Raw genomic sequence first — 5,036 nt, forward strand, 5'->3', positions numbered from 1 at the left:
CCCTGGTCTGTTAGCGCATATTTAAAAGCAGGACACTAAAAACAGCACATGGAGGCTTAGAGGGGCATGAACATGGCAGGTGTTGAACAGGCGTCATGGTAGGTGGGTCAGAACCAACAATGTCAGTATCCAGGTGCTTCTTCTCATGGGGGTGGACAGATTCTCCAAGAAGGTCCGTATAGTCTTTGACCTGGAGATGTTAAGCCTGCCTGCCAGCCTTCTGGATCCTAAAAGAAAAGGTGAAGGGGTCTCAGAATTCAATATTTGAATTTTCATCAAATTCCCCTATTTCAGTACATTGTCTCTGCCTTCCATCCAGGTGGCCCCCAATGCCAAGTCTCTTTCCAGAGAGTCAATCTCTTTCTTCTACTTCTAAGGAAGGTATAGGTGCAGCTTTGCAAAGTAAGAGAGAGGGTCTAAATGTCAAACTGTGTTGGAAATAGATTTCCTTTTTTTTTAATATGAAATTTATTGTCAAATTGGTTTCCATACAACACCCAGTGCTCATCCCAACAGGTGTCCTCCTCAATACTCCTCACCCACCCTCCCCTCCCTCCCACTCCCCATCAACCCTCAGTTTATTTTCAGTTTTTAAGAGTCTTTTATGTTTTGGCTCCCTCCCTCTCTAACCTTTTTTTTTCCTTCCCCTCCCCCATGGTCTTCTGTTAAGTTTCTCAGGATCCACATAAGAGTGAAAACGTATGGTATCTGTCTTTCTCTGTATGACTTATTTCACTTAGCATATCACTCTCCAGTTCCATCCACGTTGCTACAAAAGGCCATATTTCATTCTTTCTCATTGCCACGTAGTATTCCATTGTGTATATAAACCACAATTTCTTTATCCATTCATCAGTGGATGGACATTTAGGCTCTTTCCATAATTCGGCTATTATTGAAAGTGCTGCTATAAACATTGGGGTACAAGTGCCCCTATGCATCAGCACTCCTGTAGCCCTTCAGTCAATTCCTAGCCATGCTATTGCTGGGTCATAGGGTAGGAAATAGATTTTCAATCAGTCCTCTGATTTTCAGCCACCACCTCTGCCTGCCCCCAAACACACACTTTCATGGATCCCTGGTGTGGCCAATTCTTGAGTCGCTGTGAAGCTGTGTGGTGCATATCAGCTCACTTTGGGAAAATTACATGGATGGGTTAGGGTTCAATGTTCTGAGGCCTGCCAAGTCAGTCATCCTTTCTCCTTTTACTTAACAGCTTAAAACATTTTATTACTTTCTTTTCCTCTCCTGTTCTCTTTGTTCTTGTGGCTGTATATCTTTAAAATAAAAATCCTTTATTGTCTTTTTTTTTTTTTATTTTTTTTTTTTAGGTGATTTTATTTTTATTTATTTATTTTTTTTTACAAGGTGGTTGTGAGATTTATTTATTTTTTTTTATTTTTTATAATATATGAAATTTATTGTCCAAATTGGTTTCCATAAAACACCCAGTGCTCATCCCAAAAGGTGCCCTCCTCAATACCCATCACCCACCCTCTCCTCCCTCCCACCCCCCATCAACCCTCAGTTTGTTCTCAGTTTTTAACAGTCTCTTATGCTTTGGCTCTCTCCCACTCTAACCTCTTTTTTTTTTTTTTTCCTTTTTTCCTCCCCCTCCCCCACGGGTTCCTGTTACGTTTCTCAGGGTCCACATAAGAGTGAAACCATATGGTATCTGTCTTTCTCTGTATGGCTTATTTCACTTAGCATCACACTCTCCAGTTCCATCCACGTTGCTACAAAAGGCCATATTTCATTTTTTCTCATTGCCACGTAGTATTCCATTGTGTATATAAACCACAATTTCTTTATCCATTCATCAGTTGATGGACATTTAGGCTCTTTCCATAATTTGGCTATTGTTGAGAGTGCTGCTATGAACATTGGGGTACAAGTGCCCCTATGCATCAGTACTCCTGTATCCCTTGGATAAATTCCCAGCAGTGCTATTGCTGGGTCATAGGGTAGGTCTATTTTTAATTTTCTGAGGAACCTCCACACTGTTTTCCAGAGCGGCTGCACCAATTTGCATTCCCACCAACAGTGCAAGAGGGTTCCCGTTTCTCCACATCCTCGCCAGCATCTATAGTCTCCTGATTTGTTCATTTTGGCCACTCTGACTGGCGTGAGGTGATATCTGAGTGTGGTTTTGATTTGTATTTCCCTGATAAGGAGCGACGCTGAACATCTTTTCATGTGCCTGTTGGCCATCCGGATGTCTTCTTTAGAGAAGTGTCTATTCATGTTTTCTGCCCATTTCTTCACTGGGTTATTTGTTTTTTGGGTGTGGAGTTTGGTGAGCTCTTTATAGATTCTGGATACTAGCCCTTTGTCCGATATGTCATTTGCAAATATCTTTTCCCATTCTGTTGGTTGCCTTTTAGTTTTGTTGGTTGTTTCCTTTGCTGTGCAGAAGCTTTTTATCTTCATAAGGTCCCAGTAATTCACTTTTGCTTTTAATTCCCTTGCCTTTGGGGATGTGTCGAGTAAGAGATTGCTACGGCTGAGGTCAGAGAGGTCTTTTCCTGCTTTCTCCTCTAAGGTTTTGATGGTTTCCTGTCTCACATTCAGGTCCTTTATCCATTTTGAGTTTATTTTTGTGAATGGTGTGAGAAAGTGGTCTAGTTTCAACCTTCTGCATGTTGCTGTCCAGTTTTCCCAGCACCATTTGTTAAAGAGGCTGTCTTTTTTCCATTGGATGTTCTTTCCTGCTTTGTCAAAGATGAGTTGGCCATACTTTTGTGGGTCTAGTTCTGGGGTTTCTATTCTATTCCATTGGTCTATGTGTCTGTTTTTGTGCCAATACCATGCTGTCTTGATGATGACAGCTTTGTAGTAGAGGCTAAAGTCTGGGATTGTGATGCCTCCTGCTTTGGTCTTCTTCTTCAAAATTCCTTTGGCTATTCGGGGCCTTTTGTGGTTCCATATGAATTTTAGGATTGCTTGTTCTAGTTTCGAGAAGAATGCTGGTGCAATTTTGATTGGGATTGCATTGAATGTGTAGATAGCTTTGGGTAGTATTGACATTTTGACAATATTTATTTTTCCAATCCATGAGCAGGGAATGTCTTTCCATTTCTTTAAATCTTCTTCAATTTCCTTCGTAAGCTTTCTATAGTTTTCAGCATACAGATCCTTTACATCTTTGGTTAGATTTATTCCTAGGTATTTTATGCTTCTTGGTGCAATTGTGAATGGGATCAGTTTCTTTATTTGTCTTTCTGTTGCTTCATTGTTAGTGTATAAGAATGCAACTGATTTCTGTACATTGATTTTGTATCCTGCAACTTTGCTGAATTCATGTATCAATTCTAGCAGACTTTTGGTGGAGTCTATCGGATTTTCCATGTATAATATCATGTCATCTGCAAAGAGCGAAAGCTTGACTTCATCTTTGCCAATTTTGATGCCTTTGATTTCCTTTTGTTGTCTGATTGCTGATGCTAGAACTTCCAGCACTATGTTAAACAACAGCGGTGAGAGTGGGCATCCCTGTCGTGTTCCTGATCTCAGGGAAAAAGCTCTCAGTTTTTCCCCCGTTGAGGATGATGTTAGCTGTGGGCTTTTCATAAATGGCTTTTATGATCTTTAAGTATGTTCCTTCTATCCCGACTTTCTCAAGGGTTTTTATTAAGAAAGGGTGCTGGATTTTGTCAAAGGCCTTTTCTGCATCGATTGACAGGATCATATGGTTCTTCTCTTTTTTTTTGTTAATGTGATGTATCACGTTGATTGATTTGCGAATGTTGAACCAGCCCTGCATCCCAGGAATGAATCCCACTTGATCATGGTGAATAATTTTTTTTATATGCCGTTGAATTCGATTTGCTAGTATCTTATTGAGAATTTTTGCATCCGTATTCCTCAGGGATATTGGCCGGTAGTTCTCTTTTTTTACTGGGTCTCTATCTGGTTTAGGAATCAAAGTAATACTGGCTTCATAGAATGAGTCTGGAAGTTTTCCTTCCCTTTCTATTTCTTGGAATAGCTTGAGAAGGATAGGTATTATCTCTGCTTTAAACGTCTGGTAGAACTCCCCTGGGAAGCCATCTGGTCCTGGACTCTTATTTGTTGGGAGATTTTTAATAACCGATTCAATTTCTTCGCTGGTTATGGGTCTGTTCAAGCTTTCTATTTCCTCCTGGTTGAGTTTTGGAAGAGTGTGGGTGTTCAGGAATTTGTCCATTTCTTCCAGGTTGTCCAATTTGTTGGCATATAATTTTTCATAGTATTCCCTGATAATTGTTTGTATCTCTGAGGGATTGGTTGTAATAATTCCATTTTCATTCATGATTTTATCTATTTGGGTCATCTCCCTTTTCTTTTTGAGAAGCCTGGCTAGAGGTTTGTCAATTTTGTTTATTTTTTCAAAAAACCAACTCTTGGTTTCGTTGATCTGCTCTACAGTTTTTTTAGACTCTATATTGTTTATTTCTGCTCTGATCTTTATTATTTCTCTTCTTCTGCTGGGTTTAGGCTGCCTTTGCTGTTCTGCTTCCATTTCCTTTAGGTGTGCTGTTAGATTTTGTATTTGGGATTTTTCTTGTTTCTTGAGATAGGCCTGGATTGCAATGTATTTTCCTCTCAGGACTGCCTTCGCTGCGTCCCAAAGCGTTTGGATTGTTGTATTTTCATTTTCGTTTGTTTCCATATATTTTTTTATTTCTTCTCTAATTGCCTGGTTGACCCACTCATTCGTTAGTAGGGTGCTCTTTAACCTCCATGCTTTTGGAGGTTTTCCAGACTTTTTTCTGTGGTTGATTTCAAGCTTCATAGCATTGTGGTCTGAAAGTATGCATGGTATAATTTCAATTCTGGTAAACTTATGGAGGGCTGTTTTGTGACCCAGTATATGATCTATCTTGGAGAATGTTCCATGTGCACTCGAGAAGAAAGTATATTCTGTTGCTTTGGGATGCAGAGTTCTAAATATATCTGTCAAGTCCATCTGATCCAATGTCTCATTCAGGGCCCTTGTTTCTTTATTGACCGTGGGTCTAGATGATCTATCCATTTCTGTAAGTGGGGTGTTAAAG

The sequence above is a fragment of the Leopardus geoffroyi genome, chromosome C1 (genome assembly GCF_018350155.1).
Source record: "Leopardus geoffroyi isolate Oge1 chromosome C1, O.geoffroyi_Oge1_pat1.0, whole genome shotgun sequence".
Taxonomy (NCBI): Eukaryota; Metazoa; Chordata; class Mammalia; order Carnivora; family Felidae; genus Leopardus; species Leopardus geoffroyi.